A 17,991-nucleotide genomic window follows, 5' to 3' on the forward strand; every position below is an offset into this window, starting at 1 on the left:
AGACCTTTGGTTTTCCGCTATGCAAGTTTGTGAAAGTATACCTCATAACTGTCATTTCTTTAACACTACAAAACATTGCAATATGACATTACACAACCATGTCACTGTGGAAACACTGGCACACCAAGTCATACTAATAAGGATGAATCAGGTCCAATGAAGAGTCTTTCACTGTACGGTATTGTTCTTTCATCTTGTTTGGGCCACTAAAGCTGGTCAATAGTAGAACTTTATACGATTTGAAGATCATGTTACAGGGAGCTTGGCGGAGTAATGTTTTACCAAACAAGTCAAAGAAGTGCATTTCAGAGTACATTGGTCAAATTATAGAAGAAAGTATATACTGAGTAATGAGAGGGTGACAATATTGTTCCAAAATAAAGCTATCAGAATATAATTGTTAAAAATGGTGTTTCTTAGTGGCTAGATTTTGCACATAAGCCAGGTAGAACCCACCACTCTAGTCAAGTTGAGGGAGTTACACACCCTAGATAAACCCTTCTCACCCTCTTGGTAGCTTGGCATGAGAAGTCTGGCTTATCCAAGAGGCAATGTGTAAAGAGATTGCACAACACACACCACACACGTGATGCAATAAATACACCACAAAGGAATCACAACACCAAGTTATATAAAAAAAAAACGTATTGCATAAAACCTCATTAGACCAAACATGGCATGTATCAGTAATACCCTGCTACACAAGCAGTTGTCAGATCATCACACAAGTTACTAGTACTCTGCAACAATAAGCAATAATCAGATAAACATAAAGGTTACCAGTTATTCTGTAACACATCAACATGTCAGATGTCAAAAATGCCAGCACATTATAATGAATGCACCATCACAATAAACATATCACAAGAGATGCTAAGACACCATCATGAATGCACATAGCATGAAAGCATTCGTATTGGGCACAGGTCAGAATGAACATTCTAGACATCATCATGATTGTACATAAGGGAAAACATTCCCATCTGGCACATGTAAGACACTCAAAAATGCACATGTCATCATGTACATATTGTCAGTAAGGCCAAGACATCATCAAAAATGAACCTGCACTTATTTAACACCAGGGGCGGTACACCGCAGACTCACCCATGAACTGCAGGAGCTCCTATGCTCCTACTAAAGGGAATGGATTTTGCAAGGTCAGGACCTCCGATGAGGACTCCTTCCCACCCTGCCAGCTGATCCTGGGATGCCCCTGTAAGACAGACACAACGTGGGGTTGGCGCGGTGAGGACTTCCACTCGGTCCCCACTTGAAGAACACTTACAGGACTCCTTGTGGACAACGCAGACGTCCCCCCCCTTAGGGAAAATAAAGTCTCCTCAAACTGAGCCTCTGGAGCTCGGCGGATGAACACCTACAGGGAACTCCTCATTTCCCAAGCACGTCTGTGGCTCCACGAAGAAGCTGCCCTCTCTGCCAAGGAGGCAACTTGTGCAGAGAAAACCTCCTGAGGGGCTCAGCCACGAATCAGCTCCCCGTCTTTGGCCGTCTAGATCACGGCGATGAAGCCCCACAAATGTGGGGGGGCCTGTCTGTGCCCCTGGGGCACCTCCAAGAGCGTGCCTAAGCAGCACTGAACAAATCACTGCTGGTGCCTCTTCTTCCACCCTCCCACGTCAGAGGAGAATTTGGAGGGGTCCCACGCAAGGGGTCATGGGTACTCCCTTGCCCCTGCCCAAGCCGGCAAGACTTCCGACTGTAATGTGCTTCATGGACTCCTGGCCCCACACTGGAAGCAGGGGCCCCAGGACCAGTCAGATACAGCACGCACCATGCGTTGAGGAATCACCAGGCACAGGGCTGTCTCTGCACATTAGGAGCAGCAGAGTACAGCGCTCATCGGGCTCCCACCAGGTTGCAGCGCTCTTCAAACACCAAGAGCAGAAGAAAGAGGGGCAATAGAAGGCACACCACCCAGACCCTGGAGAACACTGGTGGGCGCACAGGGCTGCAGGGCTCAAGCAATCAGGCCAGCACAGGGGTTCACAGGCAGTGGCAGTCCCTTCAGTGACCTAACAGGTCACAGGTCAGCACAACATCAGGGCAGTCCCAAGACCGTTCTTTTTAGCAGCATCCAGTGTCCAGTTCATTAGTCTATTAGTGTCTCCAAATGTGGGGGAAGACCCCCTGTATTATACTCATTTTACACAGTCTCCAAAAAGGGGGAGAAAGGGTTCCAAGCAGTACTGACCGGTTCCATGAGTGTCCCTTCTCTCCTCCAGCACTGGCTCCAGACATCAGTGAGGGGTAAATGAGCCCTTTGTGTGAGGCCAGGGCACAGCCTTTACAAATGCAGGAGTGCCCTGCCTCTCCCTCTCTCAGCCCCGGGAGACCATTCAATACACAGATGCATCTCTGACACCTTCACCCTCACTGTGTACAGGCTGTCTGAAAAGTATGCACAAAGCCCAGCTGTCACTCTGCCCCAGATGTGGATTGGAGATTAACTGGAAAACACTAGAGTCATAAGAACAAAGAACCACCCACTTTCTAAAAGTGGCATTTCAATAATGGTAATAAAAAATCCACCTACACCAGTAAGCAGCATTTCTCACTACCATTACAACCATACCAACCATGCCTACACTACCCCTCATGGATTAGACAATACCACTTAGACATTAGGCAGGGCATTTCCAATGCAATCCTATGAGAAAGGCAGCACTCACAGTAGTGAGGAACCAAACTGTTTGTCACTACCAGGACAGGCCACACAACCAAGCACATGTCCTGCCTTTTACCCACACAGCACGCTGCCCATAGGGCTAGCTAGGTCCTACCTTAGGGGTGACCTATATGTAGCAATAGGGGAGTGCCAGGTCTGGCAAGCAAATTTAGATACCAGGTTCCTCTGGCAGTAAACTGCGCATGCAGGTCCTGCGGTAACAGGCCTGGGACAGGTTTGAAAGGATAGTTCTGTGGGTGACGAAGCTGCGCTGAAGGCCCACTAGTAGCATTTAGTTTCCAGGCCCTGAGTACAGGGATACCACTGTACAAGGGACTTACAGGTAAATTAAATGAGCCAATTAGGTGTAAGCCAATCATACCAAATTTAGAAGGGAGAGCATATGCACTTTAGCACTGACCACCAGTGATAAAGTGCTCAGAGTCCTAGAGCCAACAAAAAGAGGTCAGAAAAAAAATAGGAGGAAGGCAAGTAGTTTGGGGATGACCCTGTAAAAAGGGCCAGTTCCAACAATAATGGTAAATGGTTCATATTTAATATATATTTGATCCAAAGACCATATCCCAGTTTGCGCAATGCCAAAAGCACATACATTGACTCAGTGTACCAAAGAGTATTATTGCCTCCCATGTGAGTAGCCATGTCCTTGTAGTTGTTGTCTATTCAGGTAGTGTGCTGTCTTATACTCTCCTCGCTCTCATAATGCTCTCTTTGCCAAATGACTAAGCATGAAACCACCAATCACATATACTGATGCAAAGAAGCACCGATTGAAAATGGTGCAACATTCAAAAGGCCTACGGCAGGCCTAAAAGGTAACAACTATACCTCTCATACTTTTTGAGAACACCTCCAAATTTACCCAGGTAGCACCCTTCCACCCTGACAGGCAACCACCTCATGTTAATTTCCTTCAAATGATTTTACATCAAGGATAAATCTGCACCCCCATGAAATAATGCTCCAGGAAACACATTTTACCTTCACTTCGAACTCCATCAGCAGAGGCTCCAGTCAGAGCACTCCTTCGCTGCCAGACCAAATTACTTTCAATGCCCAGGAACTGTAACCAACCTCTCTTCAAAAATAAATAACTATATTGCTTCCACAGCGACCCTTTTCATTGCTGACAGCCCACAAATCCATAGTTCATTTCTTCTTTCTGCTCTGTCTTTCATTGGGTGTAAGAATTGATAAAGGCACATTCAAACCTCACCAGTGGTATTTTGTGCCGGTGGTTGTCAGTAAGGCCCACAAGCACTCATTTTTGGGGGCCAACACTTATTTTTCTTCATCAGATTTTGACTGGAGTAAGAGAAGGAAAAAAGAAACATAGGGGACAGAAGAAGGATAAGGAAAACCACAAAGCCGTCAATAAAGGAGAAAAGAGGAACCTACAAGAGAGATAAATTAGCAGAGTGTATGTGGTAAGTTAAATAGACATGGGTTCAAGAGTACTTAGCCTTGGTATTCAGCACACCCACTTTTAATAGTGCAGGCTTTTGCGCAGACCTTTGGGCACCAGCACTCATTATTTTATGAATTAAGCACAAATACTCACCACTCATCCATCTGTATACATGTTGTATGATTGAGACGACACAAAGCACTGTAACTAGGTGCCCTGAGGTACCCATCCACCAACATTACTCAAGTCCATCCTTTATCGCAGCCACAAAATGTTTAACTTTTTTTTACTTAAGTGTGTGTCAGTAGAACAGGAGCAGCTCCTCCATTAGGGTGGAGGAGCGTCATTCCCCCGCCAGCTGTAGAAGCTGCAAACCTTTCACCATGAAGAGATAACAAACTAGGTTTATTATCCCTTTGTGGTGGAAGGGGCAGGGCCACAAGGGTGACAAGCACCGAGGGGAGTGCACTGTGCAGTCCCTTCAGAGCGCTTGTGTGTTTGGCCTGCCATCTTGGGTGGCCAAACACACATGCGCTGCAGTCCCTCTCCAGCCCAGCAACACATCTGCTGGGCTGGAAAGAGCCTGCACCGGCTCCCAGTCTGCCTGGAAGCGCCCAGCCAGGGCGCTCCCAGTCAATCCTGATGCTGTTATGATCAGCGTAAGGATTGGCCACAGGGCAGGCTGGGAGCCTGTGCCTGCCTGCAGCAAGACGGAGGAGAGGAGCGGCGTGGCGAGGAGCGAGTTAAGTTTTTATTTTATTTATTTTTGTATTAATTTTTAGACCCACTCCCATGCACCCCCTCCATGCCCACCGCTCTGTCCCCCCACCTCCCTCCTCATTAGCAAAGAGAGCCACGACTGCAGTAGGACCATTTTTATGATCCCCCCTACCATTAATGGGCTCCAGCAAACAGATCCAGGTAATCCTAGAAGGGAGCTGCAGAAGGAGGAGAATGAGCGGGGAAAATAACACAGGCTTGTTGACATCTAACTCATCAATGGCTCCATGAATGATAACTTGACCTTGTCACTGGTAAATGACTGCAAAGGTATGTTTATCAACAGTGTATCAAAGGGAGGAGGCATGGAGCCACAGGGCGAAGATGGGTCGTAGGTCTGATCCCTGGACCTTAAATTTGTAGCCAGGTTTAATGTCGCTGTTGGATTTTGCCCTTTTGCAGGGTCGTCCCAAATCTTTTTGCCTCCTGCCTCCTATTTTTTCTGACCTGTTTCTGTTGGCTTCTGAACTCTGTGCACTTTACCACTGCTAACCAGTGCTAAAGTGCATATGCTTTCTGTGTAAATTGTATGGTTGATTAGTTTATCCATGATTGTCATATTTGTTTTACTAGTAAGTCCCTAGTAAAGGGCACTAGAGGTGCCCAGGGCCTGTAAACCAAATGCTACTAGTGGGCCTGCAGCACTGGTTGTGCCACCCACATAAGTAGCTCTGTAATCATGTCTCAGACCTGCCACTGCAGTGTCTGTGTGTGTGCAGTTTAAAACTGTAAATTTGACTCTGCAAGTGTACCCACTTGCCAGGCCTAAACCTTCCCTTTTCTTATATGTAAGGCACCCCTAAGGTAGGCCCAAGGTAGCCCCAAGGGCAGGGTGCAGTGTGTGGTTAAGGTAGGACATATAGTAATGTGTTTTATGTGTCCTAACAGTGAAATATTGCTAAATTCGTTTTTCACTGTTGCAAGGCCTGTCCCTCTCACAAGTTAACATGGGGGCTACCTTTAAATCTAATTAAAGTGTAGATTCCCTTTGGGAGCGGGTAGACATGTGGAGTTTGGGGTCTCTGAGCTCACAATTTAAAAATACATATTTTAGTAAAGTTGATTTTAAGAATGTGTGTTTGAAAATGCCACTTTTAGAAAGTGAGCATTTTCTTGCTTATACCATTTCTGTGATTCTGCCTGTTTGAGGATTCTCTGTCTGGGTCAGTTTGACAGTTGGGCTGGTTGCACCTCATACTAGATAGTGACACAAAGGGAGCTGGGGTGTAGTCTGCATTTCCTGATGAGCTATATGTGCTAGGAGGGAGGGGAGGAGTGGTCACTCACACCTGAAAGGGCTGTGCCTGCCCTCACACAATGCAGTCTCCAGTCCCCTGGTGAGTGTCTGGGGCCTGGCCTGGGCAAGGCAGGATTTCACATTCAAGAGAGACTTTGCTTTGAAGTAGGCCTACTTCAAAGGAGAAATTGGGTATAAAAAGGGCACCCAAAGCCACAGACTTTAGAACACTTCTGTAAACCAAGAGGAACCTCTGCCTGGAGAAGAGCTCAAGGGCTGAGGAAGAAGAGCTGCCCTGCCTGTGACTGTGCTTTTTGGAGCTATCCTGCAGTTGCTGTTTCTGCCAGAGTAAGAGGGCAGAGACTGGACTTCATGTGCCTTTCATCTTGTGAACATCTCCAAGGGCTTGATTTAGAGCTTGCCTCCAGTTGTTTGAAGTCTCAGGGACAGCAAAGACTTCTCTCTGCCAGCACCTGGAGTCTCTGGAGAGACTCCTACTCTGCCAAGAGGTGCCCAACCAGTTCCTAGGACCCTGAAAGGAGAAACTGGCAGACTAAGAGGAAGAAATCCACGCACAGAACGCCGTGCGGGGAAAAGATCGAGGTGACTTTGATCTGCGGCTGAAAGATCGATGCGCCGCTGGCTTCACAGCTGAAAATCGACGCTCGTCTGCAATGTGACCAAAGAATCAACGCACAGAGCTGGAGAAATGACACGCAGCATATCTGAGGGAGGCTGGTGAGATCTCAACCCGTGCTGCGCGGTTTTCAGATCATCGTGCGGCTGGATTTTCAACACAACTACTGCTGGGCCTGTAAAAACAAAATAAGGCTGCACGGACCCGGGAGTGCCGACCGGATCAACGCAGCGCTCTCCTGCGGAGAGAAGAAACGATGCGCCTGACCCGACGAAAGGAGAAACGACGGAAGGTCTCGCTCATGAGTGAAATCGACACATCACAAACCCTTTTTGGCGCACACTTGCCTGTGCGAGATTATTTTTGACGCTCCCAAGGTACATTTTCACGCTAACAGTGTAAGTATGTGTTTAAAATTACATGAAGACTCTTTTTGCATTTTCATTGATAACTTGACTTGTGTATTGTGGATTTTTGTCGTTTTGGTCTTGTTTTGTTTAGATAAATATTCTCTATTTTTCTAAACCTGTGTTGTGTCATTTTGTTGTGTTTTCATTAAGTTACTGTGTGTGTTGGTACAAATACTTTACACCTAGCACTCTGAAGTTAGCTAGCTACCAAGGGGGTAAGCAGGGGTTAGCTGAGGGCGATTCTCTTTTACCCTGACTAGAGTGAGGGTCCTTGTTTGGACAGGGGATAACCTGACTGCCAACCAAAGACCCCATTTCTAACATTTGTCCCGAAATGGGACAAGAAAACCGACTGCATGGAGTTTGGATGTGGGAGCAGTCAAAGTTTCTTAGAGCATGCCAACCCCCACTGTCCATAGTTTCCACAATTGAATCAGTCATTTGAAAACTGGCCTGCAGCCCGCTCCATTGAAGAAATGAGCCCACCTAAGCAGTGATCGTTTAAAAAAAAAAAAAGGTATAAAACGCTTTATTCTCTCCCCTCGCACGTTTACTGCCACCCACATCTCGGTCATTTCTGTTTCTTGCAATATCTTTGTTTCTGAATTATTTTCAATATGTATATTCCATTAGTGAAAATCGAACCAGCCCGAAGAAATAAAATAAACTTGAAGCCTAATGCTGTGTAGTTTGTGAACAGTTTGTGAAATGTCGTTAGTGATAAAAGCACAGTCTGAAAGGGAGCTCCATAATGAGCAAAGGTCCCACACAAGCGTTAATCATAGGGAGACGTACACCCACACATGGAGATCCAAAGAACAAAAAAGACATGCTGGTGAAAGTGAACACCCACGGGACGCAGACAGCACTATACACGAAGCAGCACACATAAGAATTGTCGGGCAGTCAAGAAGCAATTAGACTTACTACAAACAAAACCATGACACGTCAAAAGCATTGTAAGCGTGCTTAGCATTCAAGGCAGGAACATCAGCCAGGAACCGTAACACGTTACAGAACACAAGAACGCAGAGCAGATCTAGTCAAACTGATCTTCAAGCAAGGACACGAAAGCATTAATCAAGCGCTGAACAAACCGCAATTATTAACAGCCATTCCCATAACTTTCCCGAAATTATACCGGTAGCAGGAATGGATATATTGTTCTTTTGGTGTGAGCCTCGTGGGAGGAGGCCTGCGGTGAGTAAGCCAGACAGCCACAAGGGCGTGATCAAGTACACTTAACATCACCACCGTAACTCTCTCAAAAATGCCTCTTTTGATGAAAAGATCAGGCAAATAGATCGGTTTACATTTATCTAAATGATGTATAAAAAGTAGTAAGACTGTGTTCAATTCACAAAAGAATAAGTGCTGGTGACAAATGCCCGCAGTCGGCTGAACATATATTGGGGGCGCCGGATACCGAGGTTGAATAGTCTTGATTCCATATCATGCCTCTTCCCCCACCACCCAGACAATATCTGCCTCTTTAGTTCCTTTTCAACCTGCTTTCTCCCTTTGTCCTAGAAGTGGGCGAGACACTGAAAGTTGGAGACCGATGCCTGCCTCTCCACAGTTCAAAAGCCTCTTGGACCCTGGAGCTCAAAATGAGCCCAGATTTCAAGTGGTTCAAGATAATGCGCCAAAAATTAAAGGAAAACAATTTGAACTTTCAATGTTAAACATGAGATTCGGAAAGCGACGCCTGCCTAATGTCTGAATTCCACAAGTGAAATCAGAAAACCCTGGATTTTTCCAAGCTTCCCTTCCTGGCCAATTTGGGCGGTCCTGGGCAACTTCACTGTGCTTTTTCCTTTATTGCATTTCAGAGCCCTGTGAGTTCAGGGTGTGTGCTACACAAGAACTTTTCTTGTGTTGGATTTAGATAGACATAATGTTGCTCCATGTAAGAATCAAGGCTACATATATGGTGCACGGATAACTGGACTAGCCTTTTAATTCACTAATGGCATTGTTATCATTTTATATATTTTTAAGTTGATGTCTCAATGCAGTGATAGGATCTTATGTACTAAGTTGAAACGCTTCTGCATGATAAAGTAACAATATCATATTTTCATAAGATATTTTGTTGCACACTTAACATGCCAAACATTTTTAGGGCCTGGCTTGTGCATGGGCTCCTAGAGCCCAGCCAGGCACTCAGCTGGGATGTGGATCAGCCCTCACTGTTATTTTGTTGGCTCGTCCACCTCTACCTTGTCACTGCTTTTTTGTCTTTCTCTTCCTCTTTCCCCCTTTCGTGTTTTTTTCTCTCATGCTCTGCCTCAACATCTGATAAGGAAATATAAGTGTTGGTCCTCAAAGTGTCAGTGGGCCCACCTGCAGCCACTGGCTCTAATTAAGCACCTTAGACCTAGAAGCTGCTGGAAACATCCATGCCATAGAAATATTTCCAGTTCACTTCTGATATATGTAGACGGTCCCATCCTGAGCTCATGCACACAGAACGTTTTGGAAGCCCAGCTTCAGGGAGTGGAGACTAACTGCAATGCCAACAACCTCTTAACAAACACAGGAAAACCAAAATAGTGTTTTTTAGTTGCAGTCCTAGGAAACCCATAGAGATGAAGTTTAAACCTGGAAGCTAGCATCTAGAGGAATTACGGACCTTTTTGCAGTTTTAATTAGCATGAACATCGCCTTTATGCATTAGAGAACTTTACATGTGAACCACACTTTTTTAGGCAAAGGGAGATTACATGATTTGCGCAGGATAACAGGATGTTGGGCCAAGAACGGGGTTCTAACCTAGTTCACAAGTCGGCAGCTCTAGCAGCTAAGCCACATGTACTTCTCAGCTAGACCTTCCCTCATCTAGGCCTGACAATTGCCAAGCTGAAGTACATATCCTGGATGCCAAAATAAAGGCTGCACCCGCGAGAAATGCAATATTTAGTTTTACAAGGAGTTACAGAAATGGCCTTTCCACTCAGAACAAATTAGATGAAAAAATAAATAGATTTTGCAAACCTACAAAAAGAGAAAATAAAGGTAGGAATCAAAGATGGCATGAAAAATGAAGGCATCAAGTGCCATCTTAGGTCGCTCACGTGGCTCTTGATAGACTAACAAAGCTGTCAACTCAGGTAAAGTTACTATTAACAATGCAATACACTCTAATTCGTCTAGTACACCAACAAGGCTCATGTGTGAGCCTTAATTGGTTTGCTTAATGCATCAAATCATGTGTCAATACCTCAGGCCAAAAAGGGAGTTACCTCAGCACGCATAAGCGATCAACACAGGAGTAAATGGATACAAAGCAGGGTGAGTGAATTGTGGGAAAAAACATAGTAATACTATATTGAAGTGAATAAAGTTCTTAAATTGGGAGATGTTTACATCCATTTTAATTCAGGTTCACGTCCTTGCACAAATCGGTTCATAAATCTGATATCCTCCCATGGCCCTGCCGTCTGGAGTGCCCTTGCATAATATAAGGCATGCCCCTGATATTTGTTATTCTAACATTGACTCCATCTCAGTCGTCCCTTGTAATAAAAGCTCCCCTGAATCTAAGAAATCCTTTTAAGGGAACTAAACTCTTCAGTAAACAAATTCTTCAGAGCTAGATCGCCTTCTAATATGTATTTCAGCTGCTAGAATAAAGTTCCAGCTGAAACAATAGTTGCTCCTATACACGCAATCAGCGCTCATCCACAGCTGCTACGGACTGATGTCCTCACATGTTTGGAAGTCTCTCTCAATCACTTGGCCCTAAGGAAGACAAGATGCACATATTGACAATGAAACAGCTAAAAACAAATGATTCTTGAAAGAGTTATTAGTTATAAAGAAACAAATACAGCATATGGGAGGACTCAGGTGTGGGATTATTGCTAGCGCGTTTTCCCCTCACCCTTCGCAGAGTTCAAAATGCGCTTCCTTTCTATAAGTCGATGGATATTTTCTCTCAGTGAAGAGTGTGGTAACCCTTTACAATCAATTAAATCCAAAGAACAATTTAAACACCATGACCCATGTGGCCACGGAAGAATACTCCAATCAAAGAAAGTTTCAAAGCTTTATATATAACCACAAAGCCAAAGTCACATAAATTGTGCGTATGAAAACCATAGGCTGATCAAATCGACAAAACAAATTGAATCTACTCAACATCAACACCATTAGATATTCTAGAAGAATCATGCATATTAATAAAGCAATCACCCATGTAACAGACATATTTCAGTTCAGTCAGTGAATTAATTCGTCAAATCAATTGCACAGATTCAGAATTCACCGATAGGGATATAGATTCTCCCTACTATTAACCAAATCATGACAAGCATGTGTGGGAGCCAGCTACACATGTGGCAAAAAATCAAAAAGAGAAGATAATTTTTTTTTGAAAAAACCTCTATCTAAGCTAAGAAAACTAGCTAAGAAAAATGAAAGACAGGTGTCAGCATCCTAATTCTACTTAGAAAAGCAGGTCGGGGGAAAACAACATTTGCATCAAAATATACCCTTCCTACGGTCAGCATTCAACTCAGTTTCAAAGCATGTAGATCATCAGCAAAGTCCATTAGAAGCACCATCAGGGGGAAAAGTGCAGAACACAAGCTGTAAATGGAAATCAGGGAACGTCCAAGGGGACAATTTAACAGGACACGCTTCAAGATGGGACTGCCATTGAAACATCAGTCCTTCCCTAATTAGAAATACTCAAAATAGTTTGATGGGTTGATTCAATGACTCCCCATTACACAAAAAGGGACACTTTCCACTCAGCCCCTTAGCAAAAATCAAATTTGCAACATCACAGCAGTTTTACACGATTAGTCTGGTGTCATCTCCTGTTTTTGTGTGACTCCAATAAATTTGAACAATTTGTACACCACTTGTTGCAATCCATCTTCCTTCCCATGGCACAAGACGATTTTCTCCTTTCTCAAGGGAACACTTCCTTTAAGCAATGACATTACTGTCCTTCGTCATCGTTTTCCAATATTTCTGGTAGGTTAAACATCTGCTATACCAGGCACAATGCCTGCCATAAATATAAACGTGAACACGTTCAAAATACACATCAGGGCAGCTCTCTAGGTTAGGCTTTTAAACATGAATATAAATGCTGAATTTTGGTGCACTAAACGCATTACTAAAATTTATGCTTCAACAATCCCTCCTTTGATGGCAAAGTATGCAGTCACAAAAAGAACACTTGTTTAAATGAGACAACTCAAAGCCTTGTGGTCTCATAATGTAATGGCCTTGATCTACTGAAATTCTCATTTTCCTTCAGGTTCCTGTAATAACTACCTCTCATTTTCTCCATTTCATACTTTTTCCTACTCTGTTTATTCTTAGCTCTTTGTACTATCCAAAATGTGTACAACTTGTAAAATCCAAGTGCAACTGTAGCACACAATGTCACAATCAACAAAGGTCTCAAGATCTTTCTCACAATCCCCTTTCCCAAATCTCCAAACCATGATCCAACATCAGCAAATCCTTTACCTGTTGTTTCGCAGATATTGGTCTCTTTTAGATCTTTCAGGTCATAGTTTGGATTTGTAATGATCAATATAAATCTCCTTATATCCTTATTATTGTCTAGAATGAACATGCAACAATGTTACACCTGCAAAACTTTGCAGACTCCTCCTTCCTTCGCCAATAAGATTTCTAACGCAAGACAATTTTGTAAAACCATTGATCTTGTAGCAACCATTTCAGTATTCACAAGCAACGTTGCTCCAGCATAATCAGTAGACATATTGTCCACAATTGTTGACCACTTTCTAATCTTGATATCATACAAGATGACACCCACTGAGGAATAAAGGCACCAAATATATTGTCAAAATTGTCCAGATGGTAGATTTTTGGAAAACCGACCTCAAAATAACACGTATCATACCAGCCTTTTGGCAGCTTATAATAAGCATTTCTTCCACAAATGCAATAAACACTTGGTACAGCGGTGTCCTGTCCATTTAAAATAAAATTCCAAACACGTCTGAACAAAAACACATGCCTCCATTCACTAGCCACTACAAATTTATGTCAATCTTTGATTGCAGCCTATATATGCATAGCTTCCCTACAAGTTGCCAATCTAAAGCTGAGCATCTTTGTGTACCACCACCTGCAAAATGTGTAGCATTTCTCTGGCAATCCTCTAAAACTACTCCTTCTGTTTTGGTTTGCATTGCTTTTCTTTTGGCATCCACTTAATTAATTAAATATTTCTCCACTTGTGTGAGAATGCAAGTTAAATTACTCTTATGCACATAAGCAGTTCCAAAAGTTAGTGTTGATTCAAATAAACCTTCGACTATGTCTATATCATTAGCTTTATCAATGCTACTCAAATGCTAGTTAATAGGCACAAAGGAAGCAACAAGGTCACAATTCAAATCAAATTATTGTATATACTCCTGGTTATATATTCGGGTTAATATGAGACTACAACTAATACAGTATGTCAAGGGCAGATTATGATAGGTGATTCCTTCCTGCACTGAGGAAGTGAGCTGTGTACACACAAAACAATCACTCACATCCATAGTTTCAATGTTTTCATACAGTAACCTGTAGTACACATCTGGAGACAAATCTCCCATTGAGCCATCAAAATGAAGCAGTCTCTCATAATCTTACAAAGGATCTCGTTTTGGAAGCAACCTTCAGCACTGGTGTAATTGTGCTCTCAACTTTATCTTTCACAAACACACTCAAACCAGCAATCAACAAAATGCTCACACTCACACATACTATTGCTAAACCTATACATACATACTTACACTTACTACGTTTGCCTTGATCCAGATTCATGACTTGTCTAGAGTTGGATCAAAACACCAATATCAAAGAGCAAAAAAAAAATGTAAAGTGGCTATTAAAATGTTTTTCTCTTAACATTAGCAAAGTAAAACCGAAATCAAAAATACTTCAAAAATCTTTTGCACTTATTTACAGCAGCTCTCGGTCTTTCAAAAGTTCATCAAGTTTTTATTTTCTTGCAAATGTTCAAAGTCTGTACAATAAATTTGAATGTCTCTAGTAATATACCATTTGGTGATCACTGATTAGCATTTTCAGCATGCAATGTCTCTGATCATTGAGCGGCAATGAATTTTCAAAGTTCAGTTCAGCAGCAATTTCAAGTTCCAAACTATTCAGCTGAATCCGAATTGTCAAGACTAAAGGCAATGAATTCCTTCTCTCATTCATTAGCAGTAAAGTATGTCCATGAGTTTGCCAATCCACACTCTGCTTGCATTCAACCCACAAATCGACTGGAACCACAATGTCAAATAATGTATTAAAATTTTTCCATAGGCATTTTGTAAGTTTCACGAACCTCTCTGTTTGCTTGTACCGCTCTGCTGGTTTCTCCCTCAATCTCGGGTAATCATTTATAAATGATAATATGTCACTTCTGATCCAAGGGACACGTACATAAACTTCAACTGGACTTTCTCTCATTGGCAGCATCTTTACACTCTCCTCAGGTTAATTTGCTCCTACCAGAGGTACATTCTGCTTTGCTTTCTTCTGATCCCTTTTCTTTGTCCATCTGCCTTCCCATTTATCTAATGCCCCCCATGTTCAAATGTTCAGAATTAATTCTTTAATGTGCATTCTCATGCTGGGTGAGCTCATATTTGCAATATCTTTGGAACTAAATTCTAATCTGTAACTCCGTCCTAAAGCTTTGATTTCTTTAAATCCACATCATATTTTTCAGTCAATTCCACTAATTTCTCATATGTATGTCCTGCACAATTTGTGACATCTTTGCACATGAAGCGCAATTCTTCATTGTGTGTATCCAATCGTTCCAGCTCAAGTGTTCCCTCAATTAATTATTTTAATTCTAATTTTAATCTGAGCACATTCCCTGTTTTATCTCTCTCTGGGGTCTCTTCTGTTCTATCACTATTGTTTACCATACCTGTTGCTCCACTCAGACTGTCTAACCAGTCAGTCAAATCCCTGCAAACTGATGCTGTTCTCCTGTGTCCGGTTCTGCAGTGCATTACAAGGGACCCTTATGACCTGTTTTGGCGTAGACGTGTTTAACTCAGGTTCCTCAAGGACATCTCACATCTATTATTGGACCTGTTCAATCTAACATCTGGTGGGGATGTGCAATTCGCATGGGGGGGGGTCAAAGATGGAACAGACGTAGCTAATCTTCCTATTTACAAATTAATGGAATACACTGATCTTTGTGTACACAGTGAAACCTTTGCAGATTTGTGGTCTGGAGGCTACTCACAGATTTACCTTAAGCATACAGTGAGACAACTGGACCTATGGTTGCGGGAACTGTCAATGCTTCAGTTCCTGTCAGACTTGTCTGATTTTGCAGAACCATCATCACTGCACTTTGACTGTTAATACTGTATTAAAAGGTTGTCCTGATTGATTCAGGCAATATTTTGGCTTGTCGGTACTGGAGAATTCATGGACATTCTGTTTCGGATTAAGATTTCGCACAGGTGTTGTCACTTAAGGCGTTGATTCTATCTGGATCTTTTTTGTACTTGGTATTACCCGATTCACAATTGGACTTCTAATTTGCTGTGCTGTACTAACTAAAGGATTGCTGGATAAATGTCTGGTACCTGTATCACTGAAATTACAGATGTACTCGGGATCACCTGAATATGACTCTGTGAAACTGAAGCTGGGGCACACTTAGCACTGTATTCTGAACTACTCTCTCAACTGTCTGATATGGCGGGGACCATTCATTAAAAGCTGATTTATAAACTTGTTATCTGAGTCACTGTGATGTGCAGCTGTCTTTTTATTCTCATCTATTGTCTGCTCTGTCTTGTCCGTCTGTTTTTTTAAAAAAAAAATTATTTTTGTACTACCATCCCCTTATTTTGTGAAGGCTGGAAACATTTCCTCCCCATCTAATGTTACTTTTCTCCACATTTTCTGTTCTTCACCCCATCTTTGCCTCTTTCTCTCTCCTTTTACTCTCTCTCTGTTTCTCACGCCGCTGCTGCCCCTGCGGCCCCACCCCTACCTCCCTGCGAAGCGCTTTCCTGCCCTCCCATCTCCCACCTGACTGGACCCCCTTCCTCCCTCCCCTTCTTAATGATGCTGCTTTGCGACCACACCAAAAGCAAGCCCGTCAGTGCCTATCCACGCCTGGACAGCGCCCAGTGCTGCGATCCCTGGCCCTCCGACGTGCCATCACTACGATGCAAAGACCCTTCACGTGCTGAACACAGGACGATCCCCCGCCTGCCGTCTCGCATCACCCAGAGACACTCATGGAGTATTCGCCTGCCTCCACGCCACCACACCCTCACCCTACACCAAACACCGGACCCTCCACGGAAGCACCGCACACCGACCCGGAGCATCTCAGCTACATTCTCCTCAATATTCGCACCCTCCACAATCATGCCGTAGAACTCTGGGGTCTACTGGAATCCATCCACCCAGACATTGCATTCCTCATTGAAACTTGGAAAAACCCAGCATCTGCACCCGACATCGCCATCGCCATCTCCAGTGACTACAAACTTCTCTTCAAAGACCAGCCTTCTCGCCCAGGTGGTGACCTGGCCATCTTACACAGTTCCTACCTCCGCTTGACAATCAATGCAGAAGAACACTTCCCCCTCATTGGGCACCTCCATTTCCAGAGACATGCCACAGCCAAGTCAACCTTCCGCAGCACTCTAATCTACAGGCCCCCTCCAGCCTTCAGCGACTTCATCGTCAGCATCACTTCTCCTCACGCACTTGTCTCCTCGAACTACTTCCTCCTCGGCAACATCAACTACCACATTGGTAACAGAGATGACACCAACACCAATTCCCTGCTCGACAACCTCGCCACAATAGGTCTAAAGCAACTGGTCACCTGGACATTACATATCTCAGGACACAAGCTCAACGCCATTTTTTTTAAACCAGCAACATCACCGTCGACAACACCTGCACACTTCACTGGACTGACTACCACTGCTTCCATTTCACCATCACCTCACCGACCATCCACTTCCACACACTCCAAGCCCCAAGCAGAAGATGGAACCAGATCACAGAGGAACAGCTCTCCAACACCCTCAACATGTCTCCCCCACCCCTCACCACAGATGCTAACATCTCAGCACAGAACTTCCACCAATGGATCTCTAAATGCACCAACACCCTAGACACCTCTCCGTAAGACCTCAGCTAAACACCACTGCAAGAAGGTGAGCTGGTTCTCCCCAGCACTCCAGACGCATCTGACGACGGTTACAGAAAAATGGAGGAACAGCAAGTCCCTGGAAAACTCCCACCAAATCCCACAATCACCTCATGAGTCACGAGGAAAGCCGCCTTCCAGGACCGCATCAGCGCCACTGCTCACACTACCGCTCACAACACGAAAGAGCTCTTCGCCGTGGTCAAAGAGTTTGCCAACCCCCAATCAAAAGCAGCAAGCATCCCTCCATCTCAATTCCTCAGCGACAGGCTAGCCAACTTCTTCCACCAGAAAATCAAAGACATATACAACAGCTTCAGATCCCAAGACCCCCAAGCCCTCCACAAACCCCCATATCCATCCCATCAAACCACTACAGACCCTACTTTGCTGGACCACCCTCACCACAGATGAGATCCACACCATCATGAGCAGCATCCACTCTGGGGCCCCTATTGACCTCTCTCCTCACCACATTTTCAACAAGGCCAACACATCCATCGCACCCGAGCTCCCACACACCCTGAACTGTTTCATAGAGACAGCCACTTTTCCAGAGGACTGGAAGCACGCTGAGATCCGACTGCTCTTGAAGAAACCCACAGCCA

General features: G+C 44.0%; 1 protein-coding gene across 1 annotated transcript in view; it reads right to left on the minus strand.

The window, feature by feature from the left end:
• AK5 (adenylate kinase 5) overlaps positions 1–17,991 on the minus strand; it is a 2,252,667-nt gene that overhangs the window by 2,132,108 nt on the left and 102,568 nt on the right. The gene's annotated exons all lie outside the window — the stretch shown is intronic.

Source organism: Pleurodeles waltl, chromosome 4_2, assembly GCF_031143425.1.
Source record: "Pleurodeles waltl isolate 20211129_DDA chromosome 4_2, aPleWal1.hap1.20221129, whole genome shotgun sequence".
In the NCBI taxonomy this organism is placed as follows: Eukaryota; Metazoa; Chordata; class Amphibia; order Caudata; family Salamandridae; genus Pleurodeles; species Pleurodeles waltl.